The sequence below is a fragment of the Lycium ferocissimum genome, chromosome 1 (assembly GCF_029784015.1).
Source record: "Lycium ferocissimum isolate CSIRO_LF1 chromosome 1, AGI_CSIRO_Lferr_CH_V1, whole genome shotgun sequence".
Classification (NCBI taxonomy): domain Eukaryota; kingdom Viridiplantae; phylum Streptophyta; class Magnoliopsida; order Solanales; family Solanaceae; genus Lycium; species Lycium ferocissimum.
The window spans coordinates 38,598,345-38,614,646 of NC_081342.1; the positions used below are offsets into that span (position 1 = coordinate 38,598,345).

The following is a 16,302-nucleotide window of genomic DNA, read 5'->3' on the forward strand; positions in this document are numbered from 1 at the left end:
GAGAAGATAAGGGACAGCTGGTACCATTTGTACAAGCAGGAACCACAACAAAATCTGTCACCATAACTAACTTGGCAGAGGGACCGAATCTGCTCAACAAGACTAAACCTTAGGGACTAAATTGCAATTAAGTAAACCTCCTACTTAAAAGATAGAGGGAATAATGTGCGCATAACACAAACTTATTTAATTCATTACCCTAATTGATTTTTAACGACTATGTCCCACCACTCAAGCCTCGAGTACAACTCTTGCAAACACAGCATTTCTCCCCTTTTAAGATGATTCCTTGTCCCCAAGGAAGAATTTTGGAAATCTCAGCTTCAAGGCATGATAATCTTCCCAAGTAAGTTGATCAGCGGGAATTTGATTCCATTAAATCAAAACTTGAGGTACGACCTTGTTTCCCTTTTTAATCATCCTTCTTTCCATGATTGCTTTAGGACTAGGGCAGTAGGGGCTAGCTAGATCAAGAATTGGTGGGTGGTTGATGGTGTCAGGAATTTTGTGGCAAGGTTTAAGGAGGGAAACATGAAAAGTTGGGTGTATAGTGACTTCAGATGGTAAGGACAATTTATAGGCTACAGGACCAATTCTTTGAAGGATTTGGTAAGGACCATAGTACTTGGCTGACAGTTTGGAAAATTGGGAAGATGAGAGTGTAAGTTGTCTATAGGGTTGGATTTTTAAGTAGACCCAATCACCTTCCTGAAAAACTCTTTCAGTTCTGTGGTTGTTGGCATAAGTGGTCATTCGTTGTTGTGCCCTTAGCAGGTGGAATTTAACAACTACACCTTAATTTCTCTTACAACCAAGCTTCTGTCCACTTGCTCATCAATAGCATCACCTAAAACCTATGGTAAGTGGATAGGAGGGGGTTGGCCATATAATGTTTCATAAGGGGTAGTTTGGATAGCCGAATGATAGGTAGTGTTGTACCACCATTCAGCTAGGGGCAAGTATAAGAACCAATCTGTAGGTGAATATGAGCAATAGAACCTAAGAAATGTTTCCAAACACCTGTTGAGTACTTCAGTCTATCCATCAGACTGAGGATGGTAAGCAGTTGAAGTACTCAATGAAACACCATGAGCAGAAAAAACTTCCTGCCACACCTTACTGATAAATACTGGATCTCTATCACTAACAATATTCTCAGGCATAACATGCAACTTGTATATAAAATCCAAGAAGAGTTGAGCTATGTCTGCAGCTGAATAGGGGTGTGAAACACCAACAAAATGAGCATATTTTGTAAGCCTATCAACCACTACCCATATCGTAGATTTGCCTTTAGACTTGGGCAATCCTTTCACAAAATCCATACTAATGCTAGACCAAGCAGTTTGTGGTATTTCTAATGGTTGCAGTAGGCCAGGGTAGGGAAAGGGGTCGTATTTACTTTTCTGACAAATATCACACTGCTTGACGTATTGACTGATATCATCTTTCATTTTCTTCCAATAGAACAGTGAGGAAACCTTCCTGTAAGTGCTATTAATTCCTGAATGACCACCAACAGGCTAATCATGCCAGTTGTTGATGATTTCTTCCTCAAGTTGAGTGTTATTTCCCAGCACCAATTTGTCCTTCTTCCTTAATTGTTGGTTGTAGTAGGAATATCCCCTATACTCACCCTCATTATCCATTACTAATTTGATGATGGCCTGAGATTCCAAGTCATCTGCCCAGCTGTCTATGATCCTTTGAAACAAGGAAACGCCATTGGTATTGATAAAAAGAGCTGAAAACTGTCCAATGGGCAACCTAGATAGTGCATCTGCTGCAGTATTGTCTTTGCCTTTCTTGTACTCAATGGTAAAGTCAAACTGCCTGATCTTGGCTATCCATTTCATTTGAGTTCCCGTATGCAACTTCTGATCTAGAAGGAACTTAAGAGCCTTCAGATCAGTCCTCACCAAGAAATGTCTTCCCCTCAAGTATTAGTTCCATTTGTTAATTGCTAACACTAATGCTAGCAGCTCCTTATCATAAACAGATAAGGGTAAGTGTTTTGTAGACAACCCTTTGCTGATATATGCTATAGTATGGCCTTGCTGCATAAGCACTGCACCAATGCCAAGGTCACAAGCATCAGTTTCTACTATAAATTGCTGAGAATTATCAGGAAGAGCCAACACAGGAACTGTAGTGAGAGCTAACTTAAGCTGCTCAAAGGATGTAGTAGCCTTGTTTGTCCAATGAAACCCATCCTTCTTTAAAAGATCAGTCAAAGGTCTGCTTATAAGACCATATCCTTGGATAAATCTCTTGTAATAACCAAAGAAGTCCTAAGAACCCTTTGAGCTTCTTAAGAGTGCTTGGTATAGGCCAATTTTGAATAGCTGATATTTTCTTAGGGTCAGTGGAGACCCCTTCTGCTGAAATAAAATGCCCTAGATATTCAATCCTACTAGCCCCAAAAGAACATTTAGATTTCCTCACAAACAAGTTATGAGACTTAAGAATCTCAAAAGTAACTTTCAGATGCAGTAAATGCTCCTCTAAACTTTTGTTGAACACTAGGATGTCATCAAAGAAAACAAGTATGAACTTCCTTAAGTGTTCTTTAAAAATATGATTCATAAGTCCCTGAAAACATGATAGGGCATTAGTAAGGCCAAATGGCATCACCAAGTACTCATAATGGCCTGAATGTGTCCTGAATGCTATTTTGGCTATACCTGCAGAATTTACCCTTATCTGGTGATAACCAGACCTGAGATCCAACTTAGTGTATATTCTAGACCCACCAAGCTCATCAAGTAACTCTTCTATGACATGAATAGGAAACTTATCTTTAATGGTAATCTTGTTTAAAGCTCTGCAATCAACACAGAGCCTCCAAAATCCATCCTTCTTGTTCACAAGTACAACTGGACTAGCATAGGGGTTGGAGCTAGGTTGTATGATTCCTTGCTCCAACATTTCTTCAATTAATCCTTCAATGATGTCTTTATGTGTGGAAGAGTATCTATAAGGTCTGGAATTCACAGGATTACTCTCAGCAATAAGAGGAATCTTGTGGTCAAAAGTACCTCTACATGGTGGCAACTTCGCGAGTGTTACGAGAACAAAACAAGTCATACTCCATCAACAATCCTTGAATGTCCTGGTCCATTAACTGGTCCTGATGAGTTTTTTGTTCATCAGTAGAAACCACCTTGATCATAAATAGATGAGCATTGCATTTAACCATCTTGTCCAGAGATCTTGCATCCACAGTTTTAAGCTTAGTGGTCTCACCCTTCAAAAAATGATCCTTGTCTTCATAAACAAATCTCATGGTTAGTTTGCTAAAATTCATCACAATATCTCCAAGAGTCATTAACCATTGTATTCCCAAAACTACATCACAAGAACCCAATGGCAGCACCAAAGATGTCTGATTGGAAGGTAGTTCCACCCATCAACCAGTTAAATGTTCTACAAACTTGGTTAGTGGCAACAATGCTACCATCAGCCATATTAACAGATTGGGAACTCACAGTTTGGAATTGAGAATTCCATTTCTCAGCAACCTTAGGATCAATAAAATTATGTGTGCTTCCAGAATTAATGAGCACATTAATGGGCATCAACTCAGTATAGCATGTCACTCTCAAGGTCTGGAAGTCAGCAATTCCATTCAGGGCATTAAATGAAATAGTACAAGTCTCACCAGCTGGAACTGCCTCTTCCATATTTTCTATATGGTCCATGGTCACCTCTATAGGAGCTTGTTCTCTTTCAATCTCTAGCATACATAGTTGTTGAGTTGGATCTTGGTTGTCTAGGTCAATTACTTTATCATTATCCTCTAATTCTAGCATAAAGAGTTATTTGGCACTCTTACATTTATGACCAGGAAAGAATTTTTCATCACAGAAATAACACAACCCCTTGAGTCTTTTATCATTCAACTCAGCAGGTGTTAGCCTTTTGCCCTTATTTCTCACAAATGGGGTTGAGGGTTTTGGTGGGTTGAAATTGGTGGAGGGTCTAAAACTGGTCTTGGAAGAGGAGTTTGAGAAATGGTTAGGTGGTTTTGAAGATGGATATTGAGGTTTGGTTGAGTTTTGCTGAGCTGTGAAAGCTGAATCATGAAGCCTTGCTAGGTGATAGGCATGGGGTAAGGAATAGGGTCTATGGGCTTTCACAAGATCTCTAATCTCAAGTCTGAGACCTGTGATGAAACAGCTAATAGCATTTTCATTAGATAAGGATAATATGGCCATAGCACTGTCAAATTTGTTTTGGTATTCCTTTGTTTTGGTACACTGTAATGTCTCATGAGAATTTACGATCAGGTTTACGGACCGTATTTCAAAATACGGTCCGTCCTCCATGGGCGTAAACTGCCATGTCGCATTACAGTGCTTACTGTTTTGTGACATTGTTAAATACGCCCCAATTTACGAGCCGTATTGTGAAATACGGTCCGTAAACTTCAGGCGTATTTTGCAATGTTGCAAAACAGTTTCGTCCTACTGAACTTACCTGCTATTTAGCAATATTCTCAGCAATATTCCTGCACCAAAACAACCATTACCCTATATGTATGAAGAACAACAAAGAAAAATAAACATTACACTTGGGTTGCCTCCCAAGAAGCGCTTGATTTAACGTCGCGGCACGACGGTGGTGACCAATCACTCCTTGTCTTGGTACACCAGATCATTGTTCGTTCCAAGGTGTTTCAACCTGTAGCGATCAACGACCCTATCCTCCGAAATCATGCCATGGTAGTGCTTCAACCTCTGCCCATTCACCTTAAATGTCCGAGTACCATCTCCGGACTTCAATTCAACCGCGCCATGGGGTGAAGCACCTACCACCTCAAACGGACCCGACCACCTGGATTTAAGCTTACCCGGTAGCAACTTCGTAAAGAGTTAAACAAAGAATCTGAGTCGCCCTTGTAAAACTCTCGCTTCGAATCTTTTTGTCATGGTATTGCTTCATCCTTTCTTTATAAAGGGCCGCACTCTCATACGCACAGTACCGAAATTCATCCATCTCATTTAATTGGAACAACCGCAGCTTGGTTGCTTCCTCCCAATCCATATTCGACTTTTTCAGCGCCCCCACATAGCTTTGTGTTCAAGTTCAACCGGCAGATGACAAGCTTTCCCGAATACAAGCTTGAAGGGTGAAGTCCCAATTGGAGTCTTGAAAGCCGTACGGTATGCCCATAGAGCATCATCGAGCTTGCGGGCCCAGTCAGTTCTATTGGCATTCACTGTCTTTGCTAGAATACTTTTGATCTCCCTATTGGACACCTCAACCTGTCCACTTGTCTGGGGGTGATAAGGCGTTGCCACCCTATGCTTTACACCATATTTCTCCATCAGTCCCGTGAACGCTTTATTGCAAAAGTGGGATCCACCATCGCTGATTATTGCCCTCGGAGTACCAAAACGAGTAAATATGTTCTTCTTAAGAAATCCCATAACACTCTTGGCTTCATTATTGGGTAAAGCCACCGCTTCAACCCATTTTGACACATAATCCACAAAACTACCAAGATGTATTTCATTCCACCGAACTCACAAAAGGCCCCATAAAGTCGATCCCCCAGACATCAAACACTTCCACCTCCATAACAAAATTCATAGGCATCTCTTGCCTTCTGCCGATATTCCCTTGCCTCTGACACTGATCACAGGACCGCACCAAAAGATTAGCATCATGAAAGATAGTCGGCCAGTAATAGCCGCACTCAAGTACCTTAGCTTCAGTCAACCGAGTTCCACTATGATGACCCCCAACGAGAGTCATGGCATGCCTTTAGAATTGCCATCACTTCATTTTCCGAACACATCGCCGAATGATGTTGTCGGGGCATGTTCGGAACAAATAAGGCTCGTCCCGAATCTTGCCGAGCATCCCGCAAGAATTTCTTCTTTTGGTAGGCTTTGATATCTTACGGAATTATACCTGTTACCAAATAATTGGCAATATCAACATACCATGGTGCCACCTCCATGTGCACGGCCTAACACCCTCTCATCCGGAAAAGCATCATCGATATCAAGCTCATCGAAGGTCGCCCGACCTCCTCAAGTCGAGAAAGATGGTCGAACCCGATTTTCGGTGCCTTTGCGGTCTTTTACCTCAAAATCAAACTCTTGCACTGCCATCCGATCGCCGCGGCTTTGCTTCCTTCTTTGCTATGAGATATCTCAAGGCTGCATGATCGAAATACAACCACAACTTTGGACCCCAACAAGTAGGCCCGAAACTTCTCAAAAGCAAACACAATGGCAAGCAACTCTTGCTCTGTCACTGTGTAATTCATCTGGGCCGCATTCAGTGTTCTGCTTGCATAATAGATCGGATGCATAATTTTATTGTGCCTCTGTCCGAGCACAGCACCTATTGCAAAACCACTAGCATCACACATTAGTTCAAATGGCAGGGACCAATCAGGAGCAACAATAATAGGAGCAGTGGTAAGACGCTCTTTCAACTCATCAAACGCCTTTCGGCATTTATCATCAAACACAAATTTAGCCTCCTTTTCAAGAAGCTTGCATAATGGATTGGCAACTTTGGAGAAATCTTTGATGAAACGCCTGTAGAACCCAGATGTCCCCAAGAAACTTCGGACACCTTTGATCGAGATAGGTGGAGGAAGTTTTGAAATCACATCAATTTTTGCTTGATCGACCTCGATTCCCTTTTCGGAGATTTTGTGACCGAGGACGATTCCTTCCTTCACCATAAAATGGCATTTCTCCCAGTTCAGCACCAGATTAGTCTCCTCACACCTTTTTAGCACTTGACCCAGATGGCCAAGACAATTTTCAAATGAGTCACCTACCACAGAAAAATCATCCATGAACACCTCCAAGTAGTCCTCTACCATGTCAGAGAAAATTGACATCATGCACCTCACGAAAAGTGGGCCGGTGCATTACACAACCCAAACGGCATCCTGCTAAATGCAAATGTCCCATAAGGACATGTAAAAGTAGTCTTCTCTTGGTCTTCCAACGCAATATTTATCTGATTGTAGCCCGAATAACCATCAAGGAAACAATAATAGGAACGCCCCGCTAGCCTATCAAGCATCTGATCAATAAAAGGCATGGGAAAATGATCCTTGCATGTGGCTGAGTTGAGCTTGCGATAATCCATGCAAACTCTCCACCCGGTCACAGTTCTCGTTGGGATCAACTCATTCTTTGCATTTGGCACCACAGTGATGCCGCCTTTTTAGGAACACATTGGACCGGGCTCACCCATTTACTATCGGCCGATCGGGTAAACCACTCCAAAGATCTAACCACTTGATGATATCCTTCTTGACTACCTCTTGCATGTTCTCGTTCAGTCGCCTCTGATGCTCTACACTTGGTTTACTACCTTCCTCCAACTGAATTTTGTGCTCACAGATCCCAGATGGAATACCCCGAATGTCAGCTATGGTCCACCCAAGGGCACGCCGGTACTCCCTCAACACCTCAACAAGCCGTACAACCTGTTCATCAGTCAGTAGAGCTGACACAATCACTGGCAATGTATTTTCCGGGCCCAGGAACTCATACCTCAGATGTGAGGGAAGCTGTTTAAGCTCCAATTTAGGTGGCTCAATGATAGAAGGCTTTCTTTGGAGGCGTCATTCTATTTTCCAGATCAAGATTCAGCTTCTTTGGTTGGTAAGAATATGATCCCAACCCAACAAGTGAATTTACTGTCTCCACATAACCTTCCATATCTTCAGCATCAAAATTTACGAGAATACCAGCTAGAGCTTCACCCAAACTTTCTTCTTCCATCTTGAATTCCACTGCTTCATCAATAACGTCAACCGAATCAATTACCGAAATGCTCTCGTAAGCACTTGGTAACTTCATCCCTTTACTGGCCTGAAACGTCACTTCTTCATCGTTGACTCGGAACTTAATTTCATTTTTTTCCGAATCCATCAGAGCTCTCCCTGTAGCAAGGAAAGGTCTCCCCAGAATAATAGGAATGTCTCTATCAACAGCACAGTCAAGAATTACAAAATCAGCGGGCAACATAAAATCACCAACCCGCACAAATACATCATCAACCACCCCAACAGGTCTCTTGATAGACCTATCACCATCCGTAATCTCATAGTAGTCGGCCTTGGCATCCCCAACCCCGATTGTTTGTATATAGCAAGGGGCATCAAATTAATACTCGCCCCATTATCACACAAAGCGCGAGCAAAATCATGGTGCCCAATAAAACAAGGGATGGTGAACGCCCCAGGATCTCCCTTCTTCTGAACAGTAGTAGTTGAGATGATGGAACTCACAGTGTGAGTCAAACTTACGGTTTCATGTTGAACCGTTTTCTTCTTGGTTAGCAAATCCTTCACAAATTTAGCAAAACCGGGCATCTCCTTGACAACATCCAAGAAGGGAAAATTTAGAGATAACTGCTTCAGCTGATCATGAAATTTCTCGAACTTAGCATCTTCCTTCTTCTTCACCAACCTTTGAGGAAAAGGTGGTGTAGATTTGAAAAGCTGAGTCAAAGGGCGGAGAGCCCCTTTCACGTGTCGCTTGCTCGTGTTTTCGGTGGTCTCGCAATCTCCGGAATATCAAAGAACCTTCTTGTCGGTAGCATTCTCATCAACAACAATGGGTGCTTCGACTGCACCTCATCCTCATCATCTATTGGCTCAAGATCAATCACCTTCTCATCAGCCCCTCGGATTGTTTTGCCACTCCTAGTAGTGATGGCAAACACACTGTCTACACCGCCTCCGCCATTCTTTGGATTTGGAATAGTGTCACTCGGAAGGCCTCCCTTTCTAGGAGGGTGCTGCTCTCTAGAAATATCTCTCATCTGTGACTCAAGCTTCTGAATAGCTGCTGTATGGGAACCCACTGTCTCTGTCAGCCCAGATAAAGTTCTCTCAGACTTAGACTGATTTGCCAGAATCTTCTCAAGCATTGCTTCAACCTTCGAACTACCTTGTTCTGTTGACTGCCCTTTTGGTGGTATATAAGGATTGGAACTCTTGTTCCCAAAGTTGTTACTGTTGTTGTAGCTCCCTTGGTTCGCACCACCATAATTATTGTTGTAGTTCCCAGAGTTGTTATAAGCACCTTGACCTTGTTGAGGTCTCCATTGATTCTGACTCTGAAAACCACCCTGGTAATTCTGTCTCTGGTAACCCCCTTGAGAGTTATTCACATAATTAGCATCTTCAATCTGCATAGGGGGTCCTTCATGGAACGGACCATCTTGAACCTGGTACATCCCTTTTTGTAAGACTGCCTCTTCCTCACAAACATTTACCTTCTTGATCTGGGATTCATCGAACTTCTTCGTCAGCAAGGAAATATTTGTTGCAAGTTCTGCCAAGGTTTGCTGAGTATCTTGATTCTCCTTCACTATATTCTGGATCATAGCACTACCGAACGGTACCACATCAGAATTGTTTGAGTGCCAAGCCTGATTATGAGTTGTCAGCTTGTTAAGTATGGTGGTCACCCGTCGATAAGACTTGTTCATAAAACAACCCTCAGCTGCATTATTTGCAACTGATTGCGACACTGGATCCAACCCTCGGTAGAACTTCTCCATGAATATGTTCTCCGGAAAACCATGATTTGGGCTCTTCTGCAAATAATCCTTGAATCGCTCCCATGCTTCATATAATTGTTCCCCCTGTCGTTGCTTGAATTCATAAATCTTGTCCCGAATTTCAGCCTTCTTGCTAGGAGGGTACCATTTTGTGAGAAACGCAGCCACCATCTCTGCCCATGTAGTGATCGAATTTCTGGGCAGCTTTTCGAACCATGTTCTTGCCTCTCCAGCCAAGGAATATTTGAATAACCTCAACCGAATAGCATCTTGTGGAACATTGTTCTGGATGTGATTAGCACACACATCCACAAAATTCTGCAAATGACGTTGAGGGTCATTCTCGGTAGAGTTCCGAAAATACCCCTCAAGCTTCAATAACTGATATAGAGAGGAATCAATTTTCACCGACGCTGCTCCAACTCGAGGTCGAACAATAGCGTATGCATAATCCTCATCTGGAACAAGCTCAGCAAACACATTCTCATCATCTGACTCATCTGCCGGATTGATCAACCGATTCCCCTGGTTACCAAAGACGTTGATTTTGCTGATTCTGATTCATACTCACCTGGTTTACACAGAGTAGAAAACAAGGTGTGATGGAATAAGCAAAAGACTTCAATAAAGCAAACACTATTTAGTAATTTCAAAACCGTATTCCCCGGCAACGGCGCCAAAATTTGATACGCTCAAATTACACCTATTAATGGTATAACGCGGACGTTGTCAAATATAGTAACCCAACAAGGTTGGGGTCGAATCCCACAGGAATATAATGTGAAAAGGTTACTAAAGTCGTAGGATGCTAAATTTTAGGTCTAATGTCTTAATCCGATGATTTTGGTAAAGATTGGTTTTTTTTTTTTTATAACTAATTGCTAACTATTGATTTGATTGTGAATTTATGGTAAAAGAAACTAAGGTTGTGTCCCCTTTAGATAGAGTGTATGATCATGGGTATTGATCTTGATATACTTCTAATGGATCATTATTTGAATGCACTTAATCTCTATATGAATCTATACTATTTTCCAATAGATAAAGATTATTTCTTTCTATGATTTTCCCAAATATAAGAAAGTGGTTATGAAGAATGATTAATCATGCCAAGGAAATTCTTCTTATTCCTAAGTGAATTTATTAAACAAAGTTTAATGCTTTGAGTTCTTGTTGTTTATTCTTTCCAACCCTAATTATTTTCCCAAATAAATCAAGGTTTGTGGCTTTAATCAATGTTTGCAACCATTAATTATGAATGAAGAATGAAGAATAAACAAACCCTAATAATCCATTATTTGTATATCAATCACAACCCAATCATAAAACACCCATCAATTGGGTTCACAACCCTAGTAAGGGAAATTAGCTATTCATGACAAAGAACAAGAAATAAGAAATCGAAGAGTTCATAATTGCTTACTTTGAATAAAAGAGGAATTGAGAATAATTGGATTGATGTTCGAACCTTCAAAAACTTGAGAGTATTTTATGTTCTAAGTCGAAAACTAAAAAATTGAGAGCTCCCCAATAAAACCCTACAATGAACTATTTATATGTTTGGAAAAATACACAAGTTACAGATTTTGCACTTCAGTCCCGTCATGATGAAATACGGTCCGTAAATCACTTTACGGACCGTAAAGTGGTTCAGGCCAGGTCGTCTTCTAAATTCTGTGGAATCTCAATCTTCTAAGATACGGACCGTAAAGTGGTTTACGGTCCGTAAACCTCCTCGTCGTCTTTCAGCTTCCAAAAATCAGACTTTCTGCCAACTGCTTGACTGGTTACGAATGGAATACGGACCGTAATGGAATACGGACGTAAACTCAAAATCACCATCTTCCCAACTTGACTTTCCGTTTAAAATCATGGAGTACGGCCCGTATTAAATCACCGTAAATCTTTTACACTTGCACTTTGATCAAGTCAAATCTCGTTTTTCGAAAAACACTAGAAAGCACGTAAAATCACATGGAAAAAAACAAGTAAAACTTATAGCCAAAAGCATCGATTGTAAAATCACGGTCACATCAATCTCCGCATTTAACAATTTTATTTCAGCCATGGGGTTCTTGCACTTCCCAAATCTATCCACTATAGCATATAGATATTCATCAAAGTAGGTGGAGGAAAGTGAGCTCTCTCTTTAGATAGGCTTGGTGCCGTTCAAAAACACTAGTGAAAAGCACGTAAAATCACATAGACTCGCTTAAAAACAAGTAAAACTTATAGCCAAAGCAAGCATCATCGTTGTGGCGTAAAATCATTTGGCGTAAAATCACGCCATAGCATATTAGACGGCCATTTGTTGTTTGTCCATCTTCGAACCCCTCCATTTCCATGTTGAACTCCTCCATTTCTAGCTTGAGCATTTCCAGGTGTATTTCCAGTTGCATTAGCAGCATTATTAACTCCTGCTTGCCCTGATGCCCTAGGCAGCGTGCCCAAAACGTATGCAGGTCCTATAATAGGAGAGTAATCACCTAATCCATCTTGGTATGCCATAGACTTCCTTCTCAATCCCTTTTTGGTTAGCAGCAATAGATTCTTTAAGTTCTTTCATTGCCTTGTCCCTAGATTCCTCAAACTGGTCCTGCCTCATGGTGAGGTTAGCCAGATCTAAGGATATCCTTGAAAGAGCATCAACTACAGCTTGTAACTCATAAGCCATTGCTCACAGGTGCGAAGAGGCTGCTCTGATACCAAATGTTGTGGTTGGAGCTTCTCAACACAACAATGGAGAAAAATAAGAACAAGCTAAGAAACTAGAGCTAAAACTAAAGGCTAGACTATATGATTTTCAATTGATACTCAGCAAATAGTACTATTGCAGAATATATAGGAGGATAAGAGAAGATAAGGGACAGCTGGTACCATTTGTACAAGCAGGGACCACTACAAAATCTGTCACCATAACTAACTTGGCAGAGGGACCGAATCTGCTCAACAAGACTAAACCTTAGGGACTAAATTGCAATTAAGTAAACCTCCTACTTAAAAGATAGAGGGACTAATGTGTGCATAACACAAACTTATTTAATTCATTACCCTAACTGATTTTTAACGGCTATGTTCCACCACTCAAGCCTCGAGTACAACTCTTGCAAACACAACATAGTTGAGGTGTGTTTTGCAAAATAATTGGTGATAGTTTAGGTAGGAAACTCTCACACGTGATAGTTCAGGTAAGAAACTCAAAAAAAAAAAGTGATACTTGAGGTGTGTTTTTCGCCCTTTAACCCTTTACTTTTTGATAATTACCTGTGCTTATCTTTTCAGCAACCTAGTTATATTCTATAGTTTAGGGTACTTTACATAGGGTATTGTGGATATGGAAATATTTCTGAGTTTTGCATCTACTAATCATTAAAATGTTTTCACGCCCTGCAAATTCAAATCTAATATCGAGAACACTAAAAAATGTTTTAAACTTGAAGATAGCTAAATGTCGCAATTAATGAATTTTTTTCCCACTAGAATTCATTTTTTTGGTAGGGATGGATTCATTTTTTTGGTAGGGATGGAATTAGGACATACGTTTCGGGCCTTGAAAGGAAATCAAGGTTATCACTTCTCAAGGACCAATTTTAAAGGGCAAAATTATTCCTGAGCTAGTTTTGAAGTTGAAGTAGACAAAACGAGTTCTTTATTAAAAGAGCTTTAGTTCTGTGCCAGTAAAAAATTTTACATAATCAGTTCATTTAACTTATATGATAAATATTAATTAATTGGAATCTAATAAAAATCATACTTAACAGTTAGCTATAAAATTTATTGATCGATAGTGTAAAAACTTTTTGCACGTGTATGTAACTTAACTATATAGCTTGCATAACATGACCCTTAAGTGGGGTCACTTATCAATTCAATTGTAGTGGCCGTTTTGCATAAGTAGGTCCAAGTGGTAATACACACTTAAAACTAAAACTGGTTCAGTCCAATACGAGACGTTCACCAAATTATACTTCTTAGCTATGGTTGATGGCCATACAAAAAAAGTATCAGCAACTAGCATATTTGGTGATGGATTGGCGAAGGCCAATTTTTCCAACAAGCTCATCAACATGGAAAACCAAATCACTCATAATAGTTTCAAAGTATCTATCATGGTTAAGTGATCAATCAAAATCTATAGGAAAACCACGTAAATTGGCACATCTCGGATATCAAGGCCTGATTTTCGTGCACCCCTGAAGAGATCATTGCCCTCGACGTCATTCATGTTGGACCAGTCTTTCAATAAGTGGTGGTGAATTCAGGGCGGCTCAACAAAATTAGTGGTATAAGCCAAACCATAATAAGAGGCCTTAAGTTTATTAATAAAATAATTTTCTTCGTTAACAATTTTGTACATATCTTGATTTTTCGATGGATTATCTGCTAGCTCTCACCGTAACTTTATTTACAAATGCTTGTTTACTATTTTCTTTTAAAGAAAAACACTATTTCTTTATATAATCCGCTTACTCTAATAATATCAATTCATTTATCATTAAGTATATGACAACATAATTTAATACATTTGTAATGGTTGTCCATTTAATTTGAAGTGAACAGTGACTTCAAATTAAAATATTCAGTTCTAAAAAAATACTATAATTTTTAAAAAAAAAAAAAAACTTTTATCAATATGGTCATCAAATTAGTCATTTTTATATATACGTGTTTGTTATGAAATTTGAGTTATTTATCTGAAAATCTTCAATCACATTAAAAAAAATTATAATATCTTTTTATTAATAATATTTTTTTGATATATATAAATAATATATAAAACAATAAATTTTGGGGGGCCTAAGGCAATTGCCTTAGTTGCCTCCCCATTGAGCCGGCACTGGGTGAACTGATTGGGCATTTACAAAGGTAATGGTGAAGCCATTGGTTGCAAGTCTAATGGCTAGGTTAACAAAGGGAATTACATGACCTTGGAGAGGGTCAGGAAATAATATTGCATGAGGCTTTTGGTGAGCTTGGTACATTTTCAAGTGTAGAATGTTTAATTTCTCCCTACGTTTATTTTGTGTCTAAATGAGAGGCAGAAAGAGAGAGGGTATATTTTCTAAAAATGAAGTGAAGTTAGGTTTTATACTGGATTGTGTTTAAAAAGAGGCTGTACTTTCCAAAATGAAATGACTTTGTGTCTCCATTATATAGGAAAGGTTACGAGTGGCAAAACTAGTCTATGAAAATATGACCTGTTCAACGAGTTTAAGTTTGGGAGAATTAAGGAACCATCTATTTATTAATTTGATATTTTTTTATTCGCCCAATTCAATCTATCTAAAATTTGGGCTAAATATGTAGCGCAAATTGGGAGACCCTATCAAAATATATTTTTTTATATGTTTTAGATAGTCATAATAAAGAAAGCAAAATTTTATTAGGTAATTAAACAACAAATTATAAGAAAACAAACAAAGAAAATAAAATATGGTAGGTGTTGGGCGGCCTGGACTATGATGCAATGTTTAGCCCATGACCCATTTGAGCTCAATTAAATAACTTTTGGGCAGGTCCATGACTCATATATTTATATTAACTCAGTTCATTTTAATCCGTTCAAATTCAGTTCAGCTTGTCAATTTAATATCACTAGGAAAGATGATAAGGTACTTTGTGGTAACGAATAAGATTGACATGGAGATGAGAATAGAACAATGGTGATTAGTGGACGCAATATGCTAGAGATAAATTCGACGAAATTTCAGCAATTAGCTCAATTGGAATCCGAAACTAGTAACTCTGATAACTGGGAAAAGTATATATGAACGTGGTGTGGTCAATATTTTCGGGCGGCATACATGAAATCGGATAAAAAAAACAATGGTTAAAATTGGCTGGAGGATTGAGGTGGCAGGCCCTCAAGTCTTTAATGAGGGATCACGACTCCATTTTCTTTATATTTTTTTGCCCCGGAAAGTACTAATGCTAGGGTTAGCAAATACAACAATATTTTTAAAAACTTCGGGATTAAGTTTAAAACTAATAAAATTAGGCTCCAACTAATTTTCAACCGTCTTCTTCACCCCAAAATCGATTCTTTGATCTTCCCGCTTTCCCCTTTCTCAAAACAACAGAAAACTTGACGAAATCCTAGATAGATTAGTAGTGATTTGAAGTTCTTGAATATCTCCTTCTTCAACTTCAGTTGTAAGATGCGATTTCAAGATTTGCATCAGCGTTTATCTTGAAGAGATATATAGGTATGGAAACTTAATTTTATCCTCTTTCTGATTTTTCGAATTTCAATTTGTAATATTCTTTTTTTTTTTTTGTCTAGATTTCACAATTTGTATCTTCGGTTTTTCATCATAGTCATGGCAAGGAGAAAAAATTAAAGCAAAAAATATAATAAGAATAGTATATCGACGGACAAGTCCGCCGAAATAACAGGAATAATCGGAAAAGGTTGAGAGTGGAGGAGGAAGCAGTTGACGACGACCCTATGTTATCTAAATTTATTAATAAACGGAAAAAGGATTATAATATACAAGTAGAAGAAGAAAATAATGGTGATGTTCAAGAAGAAGAAACTGTTGAAGAAGAAAAGGATGGTGATGTTGAAGAAGGAAAGAATGGTGATGTTGAAGAAGAAAAGAATGGTGATGTTCAAGAAGAAGAACTAGTGGAAAATAATGTTGAAGATAAAGAGGAGAAGGATGTCGAAAATGCAGCTGATGGTGAAGAAGAAGAAGAAGAAGGCAAGGATGATGAGATTGCTATAGACGTCAGAAGGTATGGATTGAC

General features: G+C 39.3%; 1 non-coding gene across 1 annotated transcript; it reads left to right on the plus strand.

Moving 5' to 3' along the window:
• Nucleotides 1-9,568: 9,568 nt before the first annotated feature.
• Nucleotides 9,569-9,674, plus strand: LOC132031563 (small nucleolar RNA R71). Its single transcript, XR_009408306.1, has one exon. It is a non-coding gene; the product is annotated as a small nucleolar RNA R71 (small nucleolar RNA).
• The last annotated feature ends 6,628 nt before the right edge of the window (nucleotides 9,675-16,302 follow it).